Source organism: Zalophus californianus, chromosome 9 (assembly GCF_009762305.2).
Source record: "Zalophus californianus isolate mZalCal1 chromosome 9, mZalCal1.pri.v2, whole genome shotgun sequence".
Classification (NCBI taxonomy): Eukaryota; Metazoa; Chordata; class Mammalia; order Carnivora; family Otariidae; genus Zalophus; species Zalophus californianus.
Genome location: NC_045603.1, coordinates 27,103,987 through 27,131,025, shown reverse-complemented (window position 1 = coordinate 27,131,025; position 27,039 = coordinate 27,103,987). Strand labels below are relative to the sequence as shown.

Genomic DNA, 27,039 nt, shown 5'->3' with positions numbered 1-27,039 from the left:
AGTTTGCTTCCAAAATGGCTGGAGCGTTCTGCATTCCCACCAACAGTGAATAAGAGTTTCCACTTCTCCATATCTTCACCAGCATTTGGTGATGTCAGTTGTTTTAATTTGCATTTCCTTGATATATTGCCTGTGGAGCATCTTTTCATATGCTTATTTGCCATCTGTATATCTTCTTTGGTGAAGTGTCTGTTGTTAAGTTCTTTGGTCGATTTTTTAATTGGGTTAGTTGTTTTCTTATTGAGTTTTAAGAGGTTTTTTGTATATTTTATATATCAGTCTTTTATTAGATAGGTTATTACATACAGAATTTTCTGTATGTAATACAGAAATTTCTGTATTACATAGAGAAAATATAGTACATATATTTTCTCCCACTCTGTGGCTTGCCTTTTCATTCTCTTCACAGTGTCTTTGCACAGAGAAGAAATTTTTAATTTTCCTTAAGTCTAGTTTATCAGTTTTTTCTTTCATGGATCAGACCTTTGATACTGTATCTAAAAAGTTATCACCAAGCCCAAGATCATCTAAATTTTCTCCTATGTTCTGAAAGTTTTATATTTTAAAGTTTTGCATTTTACATTTAGGTCTGTGATCTGTGTGTGTGTGTGTGTGTGTGTGTGTGTGTGTGGTCCATTTTGAGTTAATTTTTAGGAAGGATATAAGGTCTGTGCCTAGATTCGTTGTTTTTTTTTTGCACGTGTATGTGTGGTTGTTCCAGTTCCTTTTGTTGAAAAGACTATCTTTGCTTCACCGTATTGCATTTACTCCTTTGTCAAAAATCAGTTGACTATTTTTGTGTGGCTCTATTTTTTAGGCTCCCCTGTTCTATTCTTTTGAAATATTTTGTCTATTATTTCACTAGTACCACACTCTCTTGAAAATTGTAGCTTTATAGTAAGACTTGAAATAAAGATAGTGTCAGTCTTCTTCTTCTTCAATACTGGAGGATTACATTAATTGATTTTTGAAAGTTGAACCAGCCTTATATACCTGGCATAAATCCCATTTGATCATGGTGCATAATTCTCTTTTATACTTTTTTTGAATTTGATTTGCTAATACTTTGTTGAGGATTTTTGCATCTATATTCATTTTAGATATTGGCTTGTAGTTTTCTCTTCTGGTAATGTCTTTGGTTTTGGTATTAGGGTAATGTTGGCCTCATGGAATGAGTTAGGAAGTGTTCACTCTGCTCTATGTTCTATAAGATAGTAGAGAATTGGTATTATTTGTCCCTTAAATGTTTGGTTGAATTCACATCTGGGCTTGGTGCTTTATGTTCTGTGGAAGGTTATTATTGATACAATTTCCTTATTTATTTATTTATTTGTTGACTTTATTTGTCAGAGAGAGTGAGCGCGGGAGCACAAGCAGGGGGAGCGGCAGGCAGAGGGAGAAGGATCCTGATGCAGGCTGGCAAAGAGCCTGATGTGGGACCCTGGGGTCATGACCTGAGCCAAAGGCAGATGCTTAACCGACTGAACCACCCAGGTGTCCCAATGCAATTTCTTTAATAGATACAGGCTTATTTAAGTAGTCTGTATCTTGTGTGAATTTTGCCAGATTGTGTCTTTCAGAGAATTGGTCCACTTCATCTAAATTATCTGTGGGTATAGAGTTATCCATGGGAATTGTAGTATCAGCAATTTGTGTCTTTTTTCTTAGTTAGCGTGGCTAGTGGCTTATTATTTTTTATTGATCTTTACAAAGAACCAGCTTTTGGTTTTATCAATTTTTTCTGTTGATTTCCTGTTTTCAATGTCATTGATTTCTATTCTAATTCTTATTATTTCTTTTTTTCTGCTTACTTTGGATTTAATTTGCTCTTCTTTTTCTAGTTCCCTAAGGTGGAAACTTAGATGGTTAATTTTAGATATTTCTCTTTATCTAACCCATATAGTCAATGCTAAAATTTCCCTTTAAGCATGGCTTGCATTGCATCCCACAAATTTTGATAAGTTTTATTTCGTTTTCATTTAGTGCAAAATACTGTTTAATTTCTCATGATATTTCTTCTTTGACTCATGTGTTACTTAGCAGTGTGTTATTTAATCTTCAAGTATTTGGAATTTTCCAGCTGTCTTTCTGTAAATGATTTCTAGTTTAATCCCATTGTGGTCTGAGAGCAGACATTGTGTGATTTCTATTTTAAGTTTGGTAAGTTGTGTTATATGGCCAGGAATGTGGTCTATATTAGTGAATGTTCCATGTGAACTTGAGAAGAATGTGTATTCTACTGTTGTTGGTTGAAGTAATCTCTGGATGTCCGTTATATCTAGTTGACTGATAGTGTTGTTGAGTTTAGCTATGTCCTTACTGATTTCCTGCCTGCTGGATCTGTCCATTTCTGATAGAGGGGATTAAAGTTTGCAATTACAGTACTGGATTCATCTATTTCTCCTTGCAGTTTTATCAGTTTTTGCTTCACATATTTTGACATTCTGTTGTTAGGTGCATACACATTAATGGTATGTGTATTTCTACCTAGAAATACAGAAAAATTCTAGAAAAATTCTAGAAAAATTACCCTTTTATCATTAAGTAATGCCCTTCTTTTCCCTGATACCGTTCCTTTGTCCTTCAGAAAGAAGGACAATTACCTAGAAAAATTACCCTTTTATCATTAAGTAATGCCCTTCTTTTCCCTGATACCGTTCCTTTGTCCTTCAGACAAAGCTTGCTCTGTCTAAAATTAATATAGCTACTCCTGCTTTCTTTTGAATAGTATTAGTATAGTATATCTTTCTCTCTCTCCCTTTATTTATTTTTTAAAAGATTTTATTTATTTTGACAGACAGCGAGAGAGAGGGAACAGAAGCAGGGGGAATGGGAGAGGGAGAAGCAGGCTTCCCGCTGATCAGAGAGACCAATGTGGGGCTCTATCCCAGGACCCTGGGATCACGACCTGAGCAGAAGGCAGACGCTTAAGGACTGAGCCACCCAGGCACCCCTCCCTCTCCCTTTATTTTTAATCTGTGTGTTTTTCCATTTTAAGTGGGTTTCTTAAAGACAACGTAGAATTAAGTCTTGTTTTTTATCTACTCTGACAATCTCTTTTAATTGATGCATTTGGACCATTGACATTCAAAGTGATTATTGATATAGTTGGGTTATTATCCACTGTATTTGCTACTGTTTTTGTTGCCCTTGTTCTTTGTTTCTATTTTTGTGTTTTACTCTTTTTCTGCCTTTTGTGGTTTTGATTAATTTATATGATTCTGTTTTCTCTCCTTAGCACATCTGTTATTCTTTTTTTTTTTGTAAAAAAAAGTATTAAGTTGTAATACACTTATGTTTTTAAAATCTTTTTTAGTGGTTGCCCTAGAGTGGTTGCATATATACATTTGCAACTAAGCCAAGCCTACTTTCAAGTAACACTATATTGCACCATGGGCAGTACAAGTACTTTATAATAACAAAATAATCCTAATTCCTCCCTCCTGTCTCTTGTATCATTGCTGTCATTCATTTCTCATACATAAGCATATATACATATAATCAGATACACTGCTGCTATTTTTTAAAAATAATTTTTTATTTTTAAGTAATCTTTACACCCAACATGGGGCTCGAACTCACAATGCCAAGATCAAGAATTGCATGCTCCACCAGCTGAGCAGCCCAGTGCCCCTGTTGCTATTTTTTAAACAAACTGTTAATGTTAGATCAGTGAAGAATAAGAAAAGTTAAAGTTTGTGTTTTACCTTCACTTGTTCCTTCTTCGTTGCTCTTTCTCTGTGTAGATCTGAGTTTCTTACCTGTATCATTTTCCTTTCCTCTAAAGAACTTCTTTTAATATTTTTTTTGCAAGACAGGCCTGTTGACAACAAATTCTTTAAAATTTTGTTTGAGAAAGTTTTTATTTCTCCTTCACTTTTGAAGGATAATATTGCAGGGTAGAGAATTCTAGGTTGGTAGGGTTTTTTTGCTCTCAATGCTTTAAATATTTCTTTCCATTCTCTTCTTGCCCCCATGGTATCTGAAGGAAGTTAGATATAGTTCTTACTCCAGAGCACTTAAAGTTTTTAATTAAGCATTTGTGTGTGTGTGATTATTTGATAAATATCCGTCTTATCTACTGGACTGTAAACTCTATAACTTGCAAGGTCCCTGACTGGCTATGTATACCACTGTGTCCCCAGTGCTTAATATGGGCTTGTACCTTCATTGTACCACAGACATACGATTTTATAAAAGAATTGCTATAATGCAGAGGATTGTTACCCTCTCATTTCATGAATGGGATTAGGGGTTGCAGGGTATCTATGAAACTCCTGAAGTTGTGTAGAATTTTGAGACTATGTATCTTGTGTGTTTTCCTAGGAACAGAAATCTGTAGTTTTTCAGTTCATTAAAGGCTATTTCAAAATACATCATACCTTAGTTCTTGCATGCAGCTAAGTATATAATAATACTAGTACTGGAATGGTATTGATATACAAGATAGAAAGTGTGGTTTCCACATATTCTAAGAAAGCAACCTTAGTTAGATTCCAAACATTTTTTTTAAGAACAGGAGAAAACAAGATATCATATGCCTTCGTTTTGGAAGGCTCTAGCAATGTGAACAAACCCTGACTTAAGGAATATTTTTCCAGTTTCAGATGTGTATTTTTCAGTTTCCAGAAATTAGTCAACTTAAATATCAGCACATAAACACAAGAGGTTAGCAAATTATTTTATTTGCTGAAGGCATAAATAAATGTCTCCGTGGCTTACAGTCAAAGGGAATGATTTCTTAGATTTTTTTCTCAGAAGTTCAAAATGACTTGCTAATATTCTTAGCAAAATAATTTGTAAATAATGTCCCAGTTACAATTTGGCCACTACCCCCTACTATTTTCTAATGTGCTGTTTAACTTTTTGAGAGAAAAGATATTTTAACGCATCAGGAAGAAATGCTCAGGAAGAATATGTAATGTGCTTTCTAGTTTTGTACAAAGGCCTCTGCTTTGATTTAGTAACATCACCTCATATTTATATAGCATCTTCCTGTAGGAACCCTAAATGCTTCACAGTTGTGATTGCCTAAATTCTTACAATGTTGCTTGTAAATTAGTACATTTTTAGATGGAGAAACCGAGGCAGAGTTCCACAATTACATCTGGGTATTGCAGGTAGAGTCTTGAGTCAGTCTTTAATTCAGCAAGATTATATTTTCTAATGTTCTCTCCAGGCATTTAATTATTTCAGCAAATTTTATTAAGCACCTGGAGTTTAAGCCACAATGTATTCAAAGATGAGACCTCATTCCTGACTGACAAAATATCTTGCCCAGACCTTTTCTCCTTTCCCTTCTAGTCAGAATTCACTTCTTCCTTCTCCATAATCCAAAGCACATTGAATTACTAATGAATCACTTTCTTTAACTTGTCTTGAATTAGAGCAAAGTTTGTGGTTAGTAACGTGGTCAGTATGACAATTTTAATTAATCCCATTGGCCCTTTTCGTCATTGCCACCCAGCTATAACTACCATCAGTAGGATCGTGGAATATAGAATAGTAGACCCGAAAGACAACTTCAAGATGATTTTTGGGTACATACTTTGATTTTACAGAGAGGGGAACAGAGATTCAGTAAATTTGCCCAAGATCACCTCATGGCAGAGCCAACCAATGTCTTCTTTAAACATTCAGGTTATTTTTATATGTATATTTATGCATACACATACTGATGAAATTTGCCTGCAACAACAGATGTGCTTACTGGCATACTAGTAGAGGTTCAACAACTGGCTCTGCCTGGTAATGTTTGCCAATTTCCATGGTGTAAATAATCCCATCATAGCTGATTTAATCTACTAACAGTTTAACAACTAGCTCACAAAATCTCTGAAATTGGATCTCAGATTTCTGTGAACCAGCTCTAGCATGCCACTGGATGTGCCCCTGATTAAGACATTGGATCATGTTCTTACTCATCCTACTTATCCATTTAAAGACACTCTACCTTATTTTCTGATTAATATTTCCAGGGAGAAATAAATGATCTTTACATGTTAGCTTTAACCTTCACTTTCAGGGATTTTTTTGGGGTGTGTGTGTGTGTGTGTGTGTGTGTGTGTGTGTGTGTGTGTGTGTGTTAAAGGATTTAACGACTTCTTACTGAGTGTTTTTTTTTTAAGATTTTATTTATTTATTTGACAGAGAGAGATGCTGAGAGCAGGGAACACAAGTAGGAGGAGTGGGAGAGGGAGAAGCAGGCCTCCTGCCGAGCAGGGAGCCCCATGCAGGGCTTGATCCCAGGATCTTGGGATCATGACTTGAGCTGAAGGCAGACGCTTGACAACTGAGCCACCCAGGCACCCCTTTAATAAGTGTTTAAAACTACTTGCAGGGTCTGCCTCTTAAGAGAACTTTGGATGAATCTTTGAGTATCATTTACCTATTTGCTAAGTTACAAGTCACCCCAAATACATATTAACCAAAAAGAAACAACCCTATATTTATTTACAGTTCTGGGTAAATCTTCTTGTCTAGCTTAGGTCCCTCTGATCCTGACTGGGTTTGCCAATGCATCTGAGGTCTTAACTGGGTTGATGAGGCTAGCTGGTCTTAGCTGGTGTCACCGTATGTCCAGTGATGGACTGAGTGTCCAGTTGTTGGCTGGAGCCATAAGGGAACTTTGTGTTTCCACAAGTCAGGCAAGTCAGGCCTGGCTTGTTCACATGGCTTCAGGGTTTCAAGGGTACGAGACTGGAAACTGCAAGATCTCTTAAGGCCTAGTCTTCAAACTGGCACATTACTTCCACAAATCCATCCCAGGTTCAGGGAGTGGGGAAATAGATTCTACTTTTTGAAGGGAGAAATAACAAATACTGTGGCCATTCCATTCCATTACTGATTTGGGGTTTAGATTGTCATATCTGTGGGACAGAACTGAATGCACCTAATATGGTTGGCCCTCAGTCAAAAGTTGATTAGAGTTTTCTTTTCCAGTGTTTAAAAGAAGCTCATAACCTTTACTCATAAACCATCTCTACTTGCATGATCACTCATTGATACACGCAGTAACTGATAATTTCCTTATCAGTTTAATTCATATATTTTAACAGTGTTTCTCCTGCACACACTAGTTAGTAAGGGTTGAGGTGGGGGGGAGAACTAAACAATAAGGCAGTATTGCCTGCCTAACAATTGGAGACCAAGATAAGACATTAAGTAATCAATTGATAAATTTTATACCATCATTCAAGTTCAGGAAAAGCAGTCACTATGATTGCTTCATAGAGAACCATTTTTTAAATCTACTTTATTGAGGTATAATTTATATACATTAAATGTGTATATAAATAAAATATACATTTTAAATGTGTGGTTTGATGACCTTTAACGAATGTATACATTCATGTAACCATCATCACAATCAAGATAGAAAACATTTTTATCTCCCCCCAAAATTATCTCATGTCCCTTTTGCTGTCAGTTTTCCCCTATACCTGGGCCTAGACATAGTGGTAAGTCCAAAGCCAAAAGACTGCTTTCAAAGAAAGATAAGTGAATTTAAAAAGCTGGAAAAAAGCAGACGTTCAATTTTATAAATAAACTGTAATGCTTTATAGGCTTTTTATAAAGTAAGCAACTTTAGCTTGTTAAACTAACATATATGTATGTAACTGTCAAGGCATTAGTGAAAAACTGCATCAAAAATTCTTAAAAGGGGCGCCTGGGTGGCTCAATCATTGAGCGTCGCCTTCGGCTCAGGTCATGGTCCCGGGATCCTGGGATCAAGCCTGCTTCTCCCTCTCCCACTCCCCCTGCTTGTGTTCTCTCTCTCGCTGTGTCTTTCTCTGTCAAATAAATAAATCTTAAAAAAAAAATTCTTAAAAATGTTGGGAGAATCTGTGGCAAAGAAGAACGTAGTTTAATTGTCACTTTTACCAACAACCTAACAACTTGGAATATTTGAGTAGATTATCTCATAGAATGAATAAAGCTAATTATTTTTCTCTGCAACCTTATTGATGGATATGAATGTATATATAGATACTGCTAATATGACAATTCTTTTAGTTTATGTGCTATTGGAATATGATGGTAATATGAAGGAGGAATTCCTTTTTCAGCTTCATTGCTGACAAACTAACTCTAAACAACAGAAAGCTCTGAAAAATTATATTGTCAATGAATGTGGTTTGAAGTTTTGTGCAGGAATACAATTGGATGTGTAGTGGCAATGACAAGAAAACATTTTGGAGTAGTTACCAAAATTAAGGACCTTAATTTATAATTAAATGTAAGTCAGCATACCACTTCTCTCTTTGAGAAAGTCTTGGTCAACTGAACTAAACAGTGTGCTTAGTGACTTGGTGAAGATTATAAATTACATAAAGGCTAATTCAGTAAATTCAAGATTATTCTTTTTATTACATGATAATATGGAAGACAATCATAAACAACTGTGATTGCATGCTGAGATATGATTATCCAGAGGGAGAGTTCTTTTGAACATATTTGAACATTCAGCATCACTGCAAGAAACCAGTTTGGTCTCAAAATATAAATTGGTCAACTAAAGTTACTAATTTTTTTTGATGTATTCAGAATTCTTCTATGCAAGGCAGGAATGCAACATGTTTTTCAATGGCAGATCAAACTGAAGGACACAACAAAAGGTAGAAGCTTGAAAGAATAGGGTTTCTATAGACTTACATGTTCCATAATTTAACAACAATTCCCAGTGAAGGTGATTATCTTGATGTTGCACATCTGCAAAAAAGTTATCAAACCATTATGAATTTCATAGGATGCTCTGAATTTTATTTTCCACTAAAAGAATGTCCAGATACAGCCAATTCATGGATCTGGAATCCATTTATTTCATCAAAAAATGATTTAAATTTAATTATAAACTGGCAACTAGTGAAGAATTGAAAATGAATTTTGAAAATACAACATCACTCGCTTCATTTTGGACAAAGTTAAAAATGAATAGTCCGAGCATTTGGAAATTATTTTAAAATCTCTTTTTTCCATTTTCATCATCCCTTTGTAAATATAGTTATTTCTTATGAATAATATTAAAGCAACACATAGAAGCAATTTAGATATACATCATTCCCTGAAAGTAGCATTGTCAATCCAACCTGGGTTAGATTTTTTCTTTTTTAAGATTTTATTTATTTATTTGACAGAGAGACACAGCAAGGGAGGGAACACAAGCGGGGAGGTGGGGGGTAGAAGAGGGAGAAGCAGGCTTCCTGCAGAGCAGGGAGCCCGATGCGGGGCTCGATCCCAGGACCCTGGGATCATGACCTGAGCCGAAGGCAGATGCTTAACAACTGAGCCATGCAGGCGCCCTGGATTAGATATTTTAACAAGAAACTAGCTAATCTGTCACGTTAAAAACTTAAAAATATTAATACGCAAGGTATTTATTCAAAGTATGTACGTAATGGTCTAGAGAATTACAATACACTTATAATTTTCTTCAGTTACAATTAAAGAACAACAAAATGTTAAGAGTTCTAGAAATTCTCCAATCTTAAATGTGCATTTTCAGTGAGCAAGTTTTATTTTATCACTTTTTCCCTTTTATGTTTGTTCAAATTCTAGTTGCTGAAATTTAATGTTCATTGAATCAGATAGTAAAAAATTTAAGCCTGTACTTTTAACTTTTTTCTTTTCATTTCTACTAATTTAGGGTTTGTTTTGGTGTTTGGTTTTTTGTTTTTTTTTTTTTGTAATTTATAAGAGTATCAGACCACACCAGTTTGTAGAACTATCCCCTTCAACAGAAGATTTGACAACTCCTGTATTACAGTATACTTTCCAGACCATTATTCAGCTTTGGCTTGGCTTGAACTCTTCTAGTAACTAGGAGTTCATTACCTTTCCAGGAAGCCAACTCATTATTGGACTGTTCTGATTATTAGAAAATGTTTTCTTAGACTGAATAGAAATCAATCTTCCTATGATTCGTGGTCTTCAGACTTGATCCTACTTCTGGAACTATACAGAATAAATTTACTCCCTTCTGCATATGACAGCTCTTTGGATATCTGCAAACACTTGTCATATCCCCCCTTATTTTTTTGTAAGCCTCACTTGTTCTGATTGGATTATGACATGGTTTCCAGAACCTCCTTGTACTGGCTGCCCTCTTCTGGACATACTCTTTTAATAATGTCTTTCTTAAAATGTATCACCCAGAACTGAATTGCACATAAATTTCTTGTTCTGGACAATAAATACCCTTCTGCTAATGGTGCCGATAATGCAGTAAGTTTTTTAGCAGTCCTGTCACTCTTGATTCACACTGAGTCATAATTTCTTAAGAGGGAATCAGAATATCAAAACAGTCTCCATATCCAGTTGATTCCTTATATGGGTTCTTTATAATGCTCTCACACTGAGTTCCATGGTTCCCTATGCTGTGCGTTCTTCCTGAAGTGAGTTATAAACTCATCTCCAACTAGAGATGTGTTCCTGGTTGTCTCTGGCTGAAAGACATTAAGAATAATCCCAGAGTTTCGTGCTTGGACAATCAGGTGTTGGTAGTACTAGTAAGTACTAGAATCCACCTTTTTTGATTCATTTTAGGGAGAAAGGAAAAAAGTTAATTTTCATTGCTAACCTTACTGATTTTTAATTTTACCACTTAAATATGAGCAACACAGCTAGCTGGTAATGTAGCCAAAGGAGAGTTTAGGCAGGGGTGCTGTACTTCCCCACATCATGGTGGGTGAAGGACGGAGGGGAGCTGATGGACTGGAAGGAGAGGAAATGGGTGAACCGTTGAGCGACTGCTGTAGTCACTCAGATGACAAACGACAATGGCCTGGTTAGAGAGGAAGCAAAGAAGATGCAGAGAAGAGGACAGAGCCCAGAGATACGTGAGAAAATTAATAGGACTTGGTAACTAATTTATATGGGAATATTAGTAATGAATGTAATGAACGAGGAAGGGGGAAATGGCAGCTCCTGACATCCAGAAGCTGGCCTGGCATTTACAGGTAGGACATGTTATTTCCTGTTGGGCATAAGATTATTCTGAGGCCATAGTCACATGAGACAAAACAGGTTCATTCCATAATTTTGTCTAAGCACAAACAAAAGCAGTCACTGTGCCGTCCACCAAATTCCACACACCCCCTTCTTTCGGCTGAAATGAACAACAACTACTTCTTACCAATTATAGCATTATCTTTGCTCTGGATGGTCCATCCTGTACGTAAGATGTGTTGAGATCTCAATCATAAAATTCCCCCTCTTTCTGACAGCATCCAATCTAGAATAGGCCTCTGCTTCCTTAGACCCTCTCTCAAATCTCTCACGCAAATAGCAAATCCTATATGGGTTCTTTATAATGCTCTCATACTGAGTTCCATGGTTCCCTATGCTGTGCGTTCTTCCTGAAGTGAGTTATAAACTCACCTCCAACTAGAGATGTGTTCCTGGTTGTCTCTGGCTGAAAGACATTAAGAATAATCCCAGAGTTTCGTGCTTGGACAATCAGGTGTTGGTAGTACTAGTAATAGAAATAAAAAATACTAGATGAGAGGAAGGTAATGTCTTCAATTTTGAACAGGTTATCTTTGAGGTAATAGTGGTCTAAACTTCGTGGAGCTATCCAGGAGGCTTTTGGTTGGCTATATGGCTCTGGGGCTTAAGAGAGATGTCTGTGCTGAATGTATCTATCTCTCATCTCTACCCATACATAAGTATACTCAGAAATATATATTTGAGAGCCATTATTTATATAATAATCGAAACTGTGGGGTTAGCTAAGATCACCAGGGAGGGAATAGAATGAGAAGAGAAAAGGGCTGAGGACAGGACCCCAAGGAACACCTGTATTTATGAGGTGAGAGGAAAGTGAGATACCCAGAAAAGACTCTTAGAAGAAGCTGCCATTGAGAAAAGAAGAGAAGAGAATCAGAAGTAGAAAAAGACCAGAAGTTAGAGAAGGAAAAAGTTTCAAGAAGGAGAATATTATTAGTTTTATATGCCCCTAAGAAGTCAAGTGACATAAGGAGACCTTCAAGCCATTTGACATGTCCCATCATTTTTTGAGTACCTCTACTTTCTTGCATAGTAAGATGTTTTAGGCTCCTCTTATTCTCCCCTGCCCTAGCCCTAGCATCAGCCATTTGTCTAAGGACTCCTGTTTCCTTTGAATGGAAAATGATATTTAGAAACCATGATCTGGGGGTACTAGTCCTTTAAAGAAGCTTGCCTGTGAAGGCCTATGGTTATATGGTGATCGCATGAGGGAATGGAAGGTCAGAGAGAAGGGGAAACTTGGCTTAAGTGAAGATAAGCAAAGCAGAGTTCTGATTATCAGACCTGAAGCTTAAGGTCAGAAGCAAGATAAGGATGCTGTGACCTTGAGTTCCAGAGTGGCACATAGAACTCCAAAGGTTAGGAGTCATTTTAGGAATCTGGGTGAAGCTCTGCCTTTCAATATTGCATTAAGTGAGGCCATCTGCAAAGGCTGGGCACCAAAGCAAAGACTGAAGCCACTTGTGAAATATTTGGGTTATCTCCTGTGTCAAGCATTTTATCCTGGCATGTGGGCTTTAGTGTTGGAATTGTTAAGTCTCTACTTACTAAAATGATAATTATGCTTATTGACTTTAATATTCTTTATCATTGAGAAAAGAATTGGGTGTCTGCTGTAAACATTTCTGATTTTGTTGACCAAGTATTCCAACCCTCTGTCTTCTAGAAAATGTCCATTTCCTTCCTACAAACATCTGTAGGGAGTCCCAACTCCTGGCTAAAGTTTATTGGACTAAAGATGAGTAACCACATCAAGTAGGGCTGATCAAAAATACTATGTTTTGGTCTTCAGTGAGCAGATGACCTAAACCAGGCCAATGAGAGTCCTTCCTTGGGACTTGAAAAACTGATTTTGGGAAAGAGGCTTACTCCCTCTCTAAGACAGAGAGCTGGCTCATTGATGTGTTTGTGGCATAGTTTTTAGGAAGAAGCCAGTACAAGAGAAACAGAGACGAGAGATGAAAGAAGACTCCAGGTGGCATTTGAATCTCTGACCCCTTGTCTGTGAGGCCCAGGTGTGCTCTTGCCATCTCAGAACCCATGAGCCTTCCAACACAGATTCCTTTTTGCCGAAGCTAGTTTTGACTTGGGTTTCAGTCACTTTTCACCAAAGGAGAGAGACCTCACTCATACAATGACTTCAAATAAGTCTTGTTTGAATTTATATTGTCAAAGCTTATTACTTCTTTTATATTGTCAAAGGTTAACTTCATTTCCCCCCTTTTTAAATTGAAGCATATTAACATACAGTGTTATATTCGTTTCACGTGTACAATAAAGTGATTCAACAATTCTATCCATTTCTTAGTGCTCATCAAGGTAAATGTACCTTTGATCCCCTTTATCTATTTCACTCCTCTCCCCGCCCACCTCCCCTCTGGCATCCACCAGTTTGTTCTTTGTATTTAAGAGTCTGTTTTTTGGTTTATCTCTTTTTTTAAATTTGTTTTGTCCCTTAAATTCCACATACGAGTGAAATCATATTGTACGTGGTATTTGTCTTTGTCTGTCTAATTCCACTTAGTATTATACCCTCTTTATCCTTCCATGTTGTTACAAATGGCAAGAGCTCATTCTTTTTTATGGCTTTTTAATTTTTTATGGCTAATATTCCATTATATATATATATATAAAACTCACAGCTTTGTCCTTTCATCTATCAGTGGATACTTGGGCTGCTTCCATATGTTGGCTATTATAAATAATGCTGCAATAAACAGAGGGGTGCATGTATCTTTTCAAATTAGTGTTTTTGTTTTCTTCGAGTAAATACCCAGTAGTAGAACTACTGGATCATAGAATAGTTCTATTTTTAACTTTTTGGGGAAACTTCATATGGGTTTTCTACAGTGGCTGCATCAGTTTGCATTCCCATCAAAGTGTGTGAGGTTTCCTTTTTCTCCATATCCTTGTCAACCTTTTTACTTCTTGTGTTTTTGATTTTAGTCATTCTGACAGGTATGAAGTGATATCTCATTGTGGTCTTGATTTGCATTTCCCTGGTGATGAGTGATGTTAAGCATCTTTTCATGCATCTGTTGGTCATCTGTATATCTTTGGGAAAATATTCGGGTCCTCTGCCCATTTTTTAATTGGATCATTTGTTTGGTGTTGTGTAAGTTCTTTACATATTTTCAATATGAACCCACTATTGGATAGGTCATTTGCAATTATTTTCTCTCATTCAGTAGGTTGCTTTTTTGTTTTGTTGATGGTTTCCTTTGCTGTGCAAAAGCCTTTTATTCTGTGGTATAGTCCCAATGATTTATTTTTGCTTTTGTTTCCCTTGTCTCAGGAGACAAAGACAAATCTAGAAAAATGTTTCTATGATGGATGTAAAAGAAATTATTGCCTGTGTTTTCTTCTGGGAGTTTTATGGTTTCAGGTCTCACATTTAGGTCTTTAGTCCTTTATCCTTTAAATCCTTTAAGATGAAGTTAACTTCATTTTGATAAGCATCTCAAACATCGAACCCAAATGGTAGGAAATAAAGTGACCACCAATGGCTATTATGTTTTTCCTAATAAAAACAGCAGTTGTTCAAACTGATTTTTTTCCTACTTACGCCTAATATTAGAACATCTATCACAGTTAATCTACCAAGGATCTTTTTCTTATTAACAACCTTAGTTTAAATTGTATTTCCCTTCCTTGCATTATTTCCCCATCACATTATTGCACTGAATGTATATTCTCTTGTTGCTTTATTAAATTGTCCGTTTCTAAGGGAACAAGAAATAAATGATTTGTAAGAGAAAGTATGTATACTTTCTTATCTTTCTCCCCTTTAGTTACAAATAACCTACCAAGTGCTTACTCAAGCTTACACTTTCTCTAACAGAGAGTTATTTTGACAGGTTTTACTGTCTACTCTTTCAGCTTTTCTAGTCCTTAAGGCTGAGTAGAACCCTTAAGCCTTGTTTTACCAAGACATTTGCTGAGTTCAAGGACAGCTATCCAAATTGGTTAATGGCTTTGTTCTTTAAAAAGAATCTGATTTTGGTTCGATGCTTATAATCATTAATGTATTTAATGCAGTGTTAAGTCATTGCATTCCGTAGTTCGTATTTGCCTTCCTCAATAGAATTAGCCTCTAGTTTTCTTCTAGGGAATTACCTTTTCCCCACTCTGAGTCTGTGAAGTCTCAATGCATTCTCCATATCAAGAATGGAGCCATGACCCAGGCCCAAGATAACCTGCACATGTGTTCCTGAGGTAGGTGCATGACCTAAACCGGTGCAGTCTGAGGACATTTCAAGATTTCTATGAATGCCACCAGCAGATGTGTTTTTCCTCTCCTTGGGATATGAACTTAAGGGTTTATGAGGTTGGCATTTCTGCATCCATCCCATGAACATGAAGGGATTGTCTGAGAATGGAGTCAACCTAAAAGGCATGGAGCCAAAAGATGGAGAAAGAGAAACCCAGGCCTAATTACTTGAATCAAAAATTAACTTTTTGCTCAAGCCCATTTGAATGAATATTTCTGTTACTTACAAACAAAAGAATCTTAACCGATGTAATAAGGATCATGTAAAATTCACTTGAATAAGAGGAAAAATTAGATAAGTACATATATATCTGAATTTTTTTAGAGCAATATCCAAGAAACAAATGAAAACTCAGCGTCTATTGGCCATGTCAGCTTGTCCTACACACTTGACAAAATTAATCATCTAGAAAAGAGAGTAAAGCATAAGAAACTAGGCTCTGAGTATTCTAAAAAAAAATCCAACCAATTGCTTGGGGTATAGCCCAGTCCTGTAACAATGCATTATAATGAGAAAAGTTCTGAGTAGTGATCATGAGGTACCAGAAAGCCACAGTTATCGGAAAAGAGTCATAGGCTCTGCGGGTGGAACTAGACGGTATTATGCTCAGTGAAATAAGTCAGTCAGAGAAAAGACAAATACCATATGATTTCACTCATATGTGGAATTTAAGAAGCAAAACATTAATGTAACATATTTTAGCAAAACATTAACATATTTTTATTAAAAATAAAATAAGATGAAAACAGGGAGGCAAACGATAAGAGACTCTTTAAGAAACAAACTGAGGGTTGCTGGAGGGGAGGTGGGTGGGTGATGGGGTAATTGGGTGATGGGCATTAAGGAGGGCACTTGAAGGAATGAGCACTGGGTGTTGTATGCAACTGACGAATCACTAAATGCTACCTATGAAACTAGTAATACACTCTATGTTAATTGAGTTTAAATAAAAAAATTTTAAAAAGCCATAGGCTCATAGAATTTTAGATCTGGAGGAGTTAAAATCACCTACTACTTAGTAATAAAGGGGAATAGACTCATGCCATTTTCACAATGTAAGTTGAAATACATGGTTTAAGTTAGTCCTTAAATAACTGAAAATTTAAATAAATGAAAATAATGGTTTTCCAGTCTCTTCTACTGTCTAAAGCTCTACAGTACAGGCCAATTTTTTTTTAAGATTTTATTTATTTATTTGAGAGAGAGAGAGAGCATGAGCAGGGGGAGGGGGAGGAGAAGGGGGAAGAGGAGGGGCAGACTCCACGCTGAGCACAGAGCCCAACCATGACTATGATGATGATGATGGAGGTCCTCATAGTGGGGCTCCATCCCAGGATGTAGGACGCCCAGGATGCAGGATGCCGAGATCATAACCTGAGCTGAAGTCATGCTTAACTGACTGAGCTGTCCAGTACAGGGGAATTTTTTCATGGCTGAGCCTCCTCAGGTCTGGAAGGACATAGAAGTTTAAATAAAGAATCTCTACCTCTTTTTCTCCATCCTATAATTCATATGTTGGGATGAATCTTCTATTTTTCAAAGCAATCTTTGAGGAATGTCATACATTTTGATTCCTATTATTTGGGAGGAAAGATGTGGAGTAGAAAATAGAAGAAATTTAGAGTTAGCAGATTTTCATTTGCATCCTAGCCCTGTCCATAACTGTGTGAACTGCTAGATTAAGCCCCATGAGGTCATGGCCCAGATCTCTCTCAAATTCATCGATGTACACACAATGCCATACTATGCCACAATGTCTGGCATGTATAATAAGTGCTCAGCAGATTTTTGTTAAATTAATATCTAGATTTTGCATGAGTCCCTTAACCTTTCTATGTTAGTTAGTCTAACCAGTACAGCCACCACCAAAACTTCAGTGACTGGACACAATAAAGGTTTATTTCTCACTCCTGTTACAATCTAATTTGGGTCAGTGAATGGAAAAAAACATCTCTGCTCCACAGAGTCATTCAGGGAACCCAGGCTCCTGCCAAGTGGTAGTTTCCTCATCCCCTGGGGCCTCAGATCCTCTACTGGATCCCATACATCTAATGATCTAATGGCAGGCAAAAAAGAAGAGTGAATGTGGGGAAGAGAGGATTGTATGCCAGGTTTTAGTCAGCCCAGAAAGGGGGGGTGGGGCTTTTGCCACATTCCATTGGCCAAAACTCAGTTCTCTGCCAGTGCGCTCCACCAACTGCCAGAGAGCTGAGAACTGTGAGCTCGTGGCATGTCCTGCAAGAGGAGAAATGTGAGCATTGGTGAGAACTAGCTTTCTCTGCCCCACACTCTGAGCCCCGATGTTTCTTCTGAAAAGAAAAATTAATAATTGCTATTTGCCAGCACTTTATGAGGATTTAATGAGGAAATAAATGTGGAAATGCTTGGTGAAGTGCTAATCAAATGTTATGAATATTCCCAGGTAATTTTGTTCCCTTTACCTCTGCATTTCATCTGTAAAATGTGTAGGCTGATATGCTGTCTGAGAATCCTTTCCAGCTCTGAAATGATTAGATTCTGTGGTTCTTTTCAACCTTTATCAAGCAGGTGTCGCTCTGACTTTGTACTGGTGCCTTAGGATTCCACACATGATGCTACAAGCCAGTCCTCCTGCCCCCAAACCCTCTTCCATTGCTTAGTATTGCCCATGTTCTTGTGGACTGTAGATGTGGGGAAGAGAACCTAAGAAAGCATTTGACAGATTTGGAATATTTAAAACAAACATGATTACTTTAATCCTGTCTTGAAAGATGCTATGTAATAGAAATCTGGTTCGACCTATTTCCTTTTTCTGTGGTTTCCTTAGTGCTCTTAGCACAGTTTCCCAGCTTTTTTGTTCCCCAGCTGAATTCCCTTTGCGGCCCATTGACAACTGCTTTGCACAATTCCTGGGGGATGTCAACAAGGGGCAGTCTGAATTCTCCTATTTAAAGGCTGATGAGAGGCTAATATGCATTGATGTATTCTGGCCCCTTCTTATCTTTCTACAGACCACAGCGAGGGGCCTCTTGTCATATTACAAATCTCATGTCACTGCTGTGCTTAAAACACTTTCTTGTATGTATTGTACTTAAAAAAGAAACACCCAACTTTGATATATATTATACAAATATATATTATATAATATGTATTATATAATATATATAGATATATATTATATAATAACACAATGCAGAGATGTTCAGTACAGTTTGAGGAGTTTTGGTAATTGAATGTGCCTGTGAAATCACCACCCCAAACAAGATATAGAACATTTCTTTTTCATTTCTTTTTACTTCAGAAAGTTCCCTTGCTCCCTTTTCCCAGTCATTGGCCCCTGCCTGGCCTCCACACCTAGAGGCAACCACTTTCTGATTTTTATCACTGTGGATTAGTTTTGGTTGGTTTTGGATTTGATACAAATATAATCACAGTGTGAGCTTTTTTATGTCTGACTATTTTTACTTAATGTAAGTTTTTTTTTTTAAAGATTTTATTTATTTGAGAGAGAGAGCACAAGCAGGGGAGAGAGGGAGAAGCAGGCTCCCCACTGAGTAGGGAGCCTGACTCAGGGACTCGATTTGAGGACCCCAGGATCATGACCTGAGCTGAAGGCAGATGCTTAACTGATTGAGCCACCCAGGCGCCCCCTCAATGTAAGTTTTTTGAGAGTGTTCCATGTTGTTGTGTTCATTCCTTTACATTAAGTATGAATATTGCCACAATTTCTTTATCCATTCTTTTGTTGATGTTGATTTGGATTGTTTCGAGTTTTAGACTATTTTAAGGCTGCTATAAATATCCAGGTCTTTTGAGGACATTAAGTTTTCATTTCTCTTCGGTAAATACTTAAGAGTGGAATTGTCAAGAAATATGGGCTTCAACAATCTAAAGACCCATTTATAATGAAGACCAAACCCCCTGCATGGCCCTGATCACATCTCTGGAGTCTGCATGCTCCCACTTCTTCTCACTCTCTGACCTTCAGTCCCTCTGTCCATGCTCTTCCCTCTGCCAGAAACACACTTCCTTCCCACAACTGCCTACCTTCCCCATTAAGGTCATTCCTTATCATAGGCATTCATGGTCTGTGTTCTTGATGCCCTGGCACTTACCAAGACTGCAGTTTTATATTTATGGGCATGATCATTTGTTTAATTTGCTTCTCATTCAGGAGCAAGCTCCATGAGGGCAGGTTATCTGCCCATTTTACTCGCACAGTGCCCCCCAGCCTGGTTTCTCGCATGTACTAAACATTCAGTTTAGTACATGCTGACAGGTGAACACTGACAGGTGAACAAATGATGGTCATTCTTCACCCACCACAGATTCTGTTCTCCACTTTGGTAAAACACCTTTTGGTCAACCAGAGAGGAAAGTCTGCCCTTATCAGGAGTTTTTCTGCAACCTGGACTCAGTCAGAGGGGGGAACAATCCCAGGCAGTCAGTTACTTTTAGGCTGCCTGGCTTCCAGGAAAGAGAAAAGCTTGAATTTCAATCTTCATAGCTCTTGTCCTAAGCAGACCATTATAAAAATAAAATTCCTGCTCAAAGGGGCTTCTGATACAAATAAGACAACAAGGCAATGCAGTTAGCAAATATTCCACCTTGAACTAGACCAAAGGGGACTTGCTCCTGGTTCTGTTTATTTATCCTAGTGTTTCTCCTTGAGCACCATGTACTGGGGGCATTCTCAAGGTGGCACTGGTTTTCTTGGAAAGCAGAAATTTTTCTTGAGAGGGAATAAAGTTATTCCAGAAAATATTAGAGGACAAAGCGCTATGCAATGAAATTTACTTCTACATTGAAAAGCACCTCTGTGAGGTATTTTTACCATTTGACTTGCCAGAGCAGAGATGCTGATGAGCTAGGAAGGCTCATTTACCCACTGTGCTGTTATTGTGAGCAAGGCTTTTCAGAGATGTGTTTAGCTACACGTTGTCCCTCCCCAAAAGCCCCAATATGAACAGTAATGAAGATGATTACTATAATCTTACATAGCTTTGCATGATTCTGTATTTCTCATGGATGATTTCCTCCCCAGGTTGACCTCTTGTCTGTCTGGAGTGATAATAATGAACAGACAACTATATGGATACTCGCTCTTCTTTAAGTTTTTTTCTTTTATGAAAAGAATGCAGAAATGTGATCCTTAAAAAATGAATGTGGTACAGAAAGGACTAGAGGTGTTCAAGGAAACAACCTGATTACTTTTATTGCCACCTGGAAATAAAAGTATTTTAGGAATCAGCAAGCGTGTATAGAAGGAATAGAATATGCTTTAAATAGTGGTGGGCGATTTTTCAGTTGAAGAGGATTTGGGGAAGTCAAAGATGATAATATGCTTTGGAAAGTGTGCCAGAGTATTTATCAAGAAACTTAAGTGTTCATACCCTCTGATCTAGTAATTCCACTTGTAGATATATGTCCTGTAGAATTAATCATAGATATGGACAAGCATCTATTACAAGGAAGATCACTGATGCATTACTTACAATAGGGAGAAATTAGAGATGCTCTAAATGTTTAACAAGAAGAGAATGGCTAAATAAACTCTGGGCCCTGCTTATTATAAAATGTTATGATATTAAATCATGTTTGCAAAGAGTTTTAAAAACATAGGAAAATTCTCCTAGTGAAATTCTCCTAGAATAGGGCCTGAAATATTGTAGGCACTCAATAAATATTTGTTCAATCAATACATGAATGGATTACTGCCAGAGAAATGAAGGTTAACATTTTTTAAAACTATAGGTAGGGTTAACACTTCTCCAACGGCATTTTAGAGGGAGAAAAGAAGATAAAAACAGTTCTCTCCCCTAAAAAACAAAAAGAACAGAAAAGAAAAGAAAACACACCAAAAAACCTGATCTTGAATGTAGGCCAATGGAAAAAACTTTCTTCCAAGACATTGTAGGTGGAAATGGAGTCCATTTGCAATACTGGAGGTGCTTTCCTCTAAAATGAGATTCTGTTAACTTAATAGTTCTTGAGCACTTTTTCTGTGTGCTAAAAATTTTGCTGAGATGTTAGTTTGAGGAACTTTTCTAATTCAAAAGAGTTTCATCCTTTTACCGTTTTGTTAGGTGAAGAGGTGGAAATATTTTTACCTCATTAAACAGCCTCGATTCCAAAGACCCAGACAGAGTACCTGCCACGTAAGCCTGTTTCCTAACTCGCTCTCTAAGGTTAAGACTGGCGGCATTCTTGAAAGTGTTTGCCTTGTACATTTTAGCTCATCTTCAAAAACAGGCTCATTGCCATTCTGCACTCCAGCTTGTGATACTTAAATAGGAGATTCAAATGAAGCAGACATAAAAGTGTGTGTGTGTGGGGGGGCGTTGATGGGAAGAGGCCCCAGAAAGAAAACCAACAAAGATATGTGAGTTGGAAGCCATACTCTGAGCCAAGGGCTGCACTTGTTAAGTGGAAATTAGGGGTCCACCTACAACAGGAATGTTTCAAAACTAAGATCAGGACAAAACCATCATCCAAGGTCACCCCTAGGGGTCTGTGAGCTCTGAAGCGAATCACACTGTGCTTCACTGTGTGGGAAGATTCAGCTCTGGGAAGTGGAAGAAAGCATTATAATTTTAGAAACCCTCTTTAAGAATACAATTTTGGGGCGCCTGGGTGGCTCAGTTGGTTAAATGTCTGCCTTTGGCTCAGGTCATGATCCCAGGGTCCTGGGATCGAGCCCCACATCGGGCTCCCTGCTCAGCAAGGAGTTTGCTTCTCCCTCTGCACCGCCCCCCATGCTTGTGCTCACTCTCTCTCTGAAATAAAATCTTTAAAAAAAAAAAAAAAAGAAAAGAATACAATTTTAGGATACAAATACTGTAACAAAGAGATCCAGCAGTTCTTAAGAAACATTTAAATATATCCACCAAATCCTATTATGTGTATCCCCAAGCCAACTTTTCCTTTAGCTAGATCCCATAATGTCCAAGGCCCGTCTCCAAAGCTCTCTGACAGGAGGGAGATTGTGAAGAAAGGAAAATCAGAGAGCAAAGACAGAGGTCTTAACTGATTGTGGTTAAAATACCTTAATTCTGCAAGTTTAACAACACATGCCCCTTGTGAATACGTTATTAGGGATCCTTCTAGGGCCTTTACAAGTTAGAGGCCTTGAAACTCAAGCTTCATTAACTTTGAGATAAATCCTCCTCTGACTGTGCCCCACCCCTAGCATTTTTCTGCAGATTAAATCAGACTAAAGTTAAAGGCAGCCAAAGGGATGAGTAGAAGGCAGAAATTATAGAAAGGTCACAGTGGGGACTCATCACACACATCCTTTTTTTTTAAGATTTTATTTATTTATTTGACACAGAGAGAGAGTGAGCAAGCACAAGCAGGAGGAACAGGAGAGGGAGAGGCAGACTCCCCGCTGAGCAGGGAGCCCGATGGGGCATTTGATCCCCAGGACCCTGCGATCATGACCTGAGCCACAGGCAGATGCTTAACCAACTGAGCCACCCAGGCACCCCATCACATACATTCTTATTCCTCTTGCAAATATTGAGCTCTCAGGCTGGGAGATGACACAGGACATGTTAGGTCTTCTAGAAGATACATACAGGAGTCTTGGGGCTGACTATCAGGCCTCCAGATGTAAGCATTAGCACAAATTGGAAAGCAAGGCTGTTTCAACCCAGTGGAGAAGAGAAAGTGACTTAGGAGGGCAGGGGGGTAACGTGGAGGTAAGAGAGCTGAGAGAGTGCCTCGTCCAGATGCCTTGAATGCTCTGGACTGGGCACTCATGCTAGCGTGGCAGTTCCCTCCAGGCTGGCAAATGGGGGAGCTTGTACCAAAATTCTCAGCAGAGAGGGCCGTGCATATGAAAAGACAAAACAAACCAAGATTGACTTTGGGGTTAACTGTAAGTGCTGCGGCCAGCCGTGGGGTTGGGGGTCAGTGGTTGCTGGAGGGTTGATGAAGGACACCCTTGCAGCTCCAGGAATCCCTGAGGCAGCAACAGCCGAAACAGTGAGCACAGAGTATTGGTGCTGGATGGGAGGAAGGATGTGGGGGATGGGGGCAGGGAGGACCCAGGAATGAGAAATAAAATCAGACCATTTAGGCATTTGGGTAAATTAAAAATACAAGCTTATTAAACAATGCATACTTTGGAAGCACACACAGAAACCAGAGGATGCAAATTCAGTACATCAGAAGGACTGCCTGTGGGAGAGGGTTAGAAGTAAGAAGGAGGGTTAAAAGGGAACACATTACTCACTCACTCAATCTATAATAAACAAGAGAAAGAACATGAAAACAAACCAACAAAACACTCCAACAGCAAGGAGAGAAAGTCCATTTTTTTGCAAAAATGGGGAGATTCCTAATAATAACACTTGGTGGGATCTGCATAGAGCAGTTTCAGACTCTCAGTAGTTCCAAGATTGTGGGGCTTTAGGAAACAAGGGCTCCCTCTCATGTAGGAGAACAGAAGAGATATTTTTAAAAACTGCTTTGTAGTTTTGGGGGGAAAATGATACATGCTTTTGTTTTTAAAAATGCAAGTAATACAGATTATTAAATGAATTGAGTCCATGTAAAGTACTTAAAAAGAATGCCTGACACATAATAAGCCCGCAATAAATGTTACAAAAATAACCTGAAATTTCTCCACCCAGAGATTAGCACAATTAAGATTTTGGTAAATATCTTTTCTAGGAAATATATCAATTTACTTAATTGCACATAAGTGAAATCAAACTCTATGTGATGTTCTGAAACCTGGGTTTTTACACAACATCATACTATGGCGATCATTTCATGTCAGGAATATAGACTATCTTCACCCTTTCTAAAGTCTAGGGTGTACATTGTATAAATGTTCTGTAATTTACTTAACCTGCTCATAATCAGTGGACATTGAAGGGGCTTCCAGTTTTTTATTTTTATTACTTTTTAAAAAAGATTTTATTTATTCATTTGTCAGAGAGAGAGAGGGCACACAAGCAGGGGGAGCTAGCTGCAGGCAGAGGGAGAAGCAGGCTCCTTGCTGAGCAGGGAGCCAGATGCGGGGCTCGATCCCAGGACCCTGGAATCATGACCTGAGCTGAAGGCAGATGCTTAACCGACTGAGCCACCCAGGCGTCCCTGCTTCCAGTTTTTTTTATCATTATATGTAACATTGCTGGCCCATCTGCATATACCACTTTGTATTTATTTGAAGATTCTCTTGGAGTGGAATTGTGGTGTCAAAGGGTATGCACATTTAACATTTTAATACCGCCAAACTGCCCTACAGAAAAGTTTTGGTGTCTGTGCCTCCAACAATGGGGTACGGGTACTTTGTTATCTCTCAACAAAAAGTGCAGTTCTTTTCGATCTCTGGATACCCGCTGGGTGAAAAATAGCTTATTGTCAATTATATTTGCTTTTTTGTTATTAATGTAATGGTTAATTTTATGCATCAACTTGGCTAGGCTATGGTGCCCAGTTTTTGTTTTTTGTGTGTGTTTTGGTTTTTTTTTTTTTTTGTCAAACACCAGTCTAGATGCTGCTGTGAATGCATATTTTAGAGATCAACATTTAAATGAGTAGATTTTGAGTTAAGCTGACTACCCTTCACGATATGGGTGGGCCTCGTCCAATCAGTTGGCAGCCTTCAGAGAAAAGACTCCAGTCAACTTTTTCCTGGGTCTCCAGCCTGCTCTCCTGCTCTGCATGTTTTGGACTTGCCTATCCCCACATGAGCCAATTCCTTAAAGTGCCAATTTCTAAATATACACATATCCTATTGGTTTTGTTTTTCTGGAGAACCCTGACTGATACAACTAGTGAAGTTACCCTGTTCAGCTGCTCATTAGCCACCTGTATTTCTTTTCTCTTCTCTTCCTTCCTTTTCATTCTGTCTTCCTCCCTCTCTTTCTTTCTCCTTTCATTCTTTCTTCTTTCTTCTCTCTTTCTCTCTCTTTCTCTCTTTCTTAAAATTATCTCCTTGCCCTGTGCCTGGGTCCTTCTTAGCTCCGCTGCTCACTCCTGACATGAAGTATGACCTAGGGCCCCAAAGTGATGGGTTCTGCAGTATATACCCTGATTTTCTGACTAGGGAATTATACTTCAAGTGATTTAATGTAAATAAATAGACTGAATAAAGCCAAGTAATTGAGAATGCTTCTTAGTTAAGGGAACTTACTTGAAAACCAGTTCCTCCTTCATCTATCAGTTAACAGCTGAATTTCCTGTTATTTCTCTTTTTCCCCTCGTAGAGGCTGATGTCATCACAGCCATGTAGCAGAACAATTTCCCACAGCAATGGAAGTTCTGTGATGGCACTGGGATTACAAAAGCTGGCAAGGAAATTTGCAATCAGTATTTACTATCAGAAATTACAAAGAAAATTAATTTTAAACTTTCTAGGAAAGGAGATGTTCAGTAAAACCAGAAATTTTTCTTAATTTATTATACAAAGAAAGCCTGTCTCCGATCAACCAGAGAGAGAATGCTCTACAACCTCAAGGTACCCAATAAATAGGACTGGTGTAAGAGACAGATAGTCCTACTTCCGTGGGTTAAGTATCTGTGCCAAAATGGCGACTATCTTCATATTGGATAGGCTGGCGCCTGGACCATTTTTCAAGACCAGACCTGCCCTGAGAAAGCTTTAAAATTTCCTACTTTCTCTGTCTTAGGTCAAATCTCCTAAGCGGGGTTCCCCTACCTCTACTGCCCTGTTAGAGTGGAAGCAGGATATATTAGTTTCCTATGGCTTCTGTAACAAATTACCACAAGCTGGGTGGGGGGAGGGGGGTTCAAACAACAGAAATTTATTGTCTCACAGTTCTGGAGGCCAGAAGTCCCAAATCAAGGTGTCAGAAGGGTTGGCTTGAAGTCACATCTGAACTGTGCTAACTGGGAGGGGCAGCTGCTGCAAAGAAGAGCAATACTCATCAGAAGGAGGGGAACAGAGGCCGCTGCTCAGGCTCAAACACCGGACGAACACTGTGGGGAGGAAGACGCTGAGTTCCACTTGGTCGTGCTGAGTTGTGACGCAGCTGGTGAGACGCCCAAGCGTGATGTGTCCCCTGTCCATCAAATTCGCGGCAGGTGTATCGTTTTTAACTTTAGGAAGAACACTTTCCGTGGAGTGTGGGGCACAAGGACTATCAAAGGGAGTTGAGGAGTGAATGGGAATTGAGGGAAGTTGAAGCAGGGCCGGTCAGAAGCCAGAGAATTAGGGTCTGTTCGGGAACATTCTCAGCTCTGAGGACAGTGTTGCTCAGGCAGCTTTTCAGGACTGGAGGCAATGCCCTAAAGCAGTACTTCTGAAAGGCTGGTACCCAGACCAGCAGCATCCAGCATCTGGGAACTTACTAGAAAAGCAGAATTTGCGGACCTGCCCAAGACCTAATGAATCACAAACTCTAGGGTGGAGCCCTCAAGTCTGTGTTTAAGAAGCCCTCCAGGTGATCCTGATGCAGGCTAAGGCCTGAGAACTACATCTCAGGAGCCTGGGGGAACAAGCCTGACAGAGCCACTGGGGCCCTCTGTCTCAGGGAGGGCCTCACCTCCGTGTGTTGTGTTAGCATGTTTACTCCAGCTGGGCTTGCTTGGAAGCAGAGAGTCTGGTTTGGGGTGGGGGTGAGTCAGGGTGTTGGGCCCAAGGGCATGAATTTTTGTAAAGCAAGCCAATGAGAAAAGGGACCGGTTCCCTTCCGGGGCGGGATCCCTGCTGCTTAAGGATGAACTACACCTGTTCTGATCTTTCAAGCAGATCAGCAATCTGACATCTTTCCACTCTTCTGAGCAACACCAGAGGAAGGAGCTGTCT

At 38.6% G+C, this 27,039-nt stretch overlaps 1 long non-coding RNA gene across 1 annotated transcript; it reads right to left on the bottom strand.

Moving 5' to 3' along the window:
• Positions 1-7,640: 7,640 nt before the first annotated feature.
• On the bottom strand, positions 7,641-26,192 carry LOC113922584. Its single transcript, XR_003519996.2, has 3 exons — positions 26,048-26,192; positions 25,405-25,558; positions 7,641-8,712 (listed from the first exon to the last, which is right to left on the bottom strand). It is a non-coding gene; the product is annotated as an uncharacterized LOC113922584 (long non-coding RNA).
• Between the last annotated feature and the right edge of the window lie 847 nt (positions 26,193-27,039).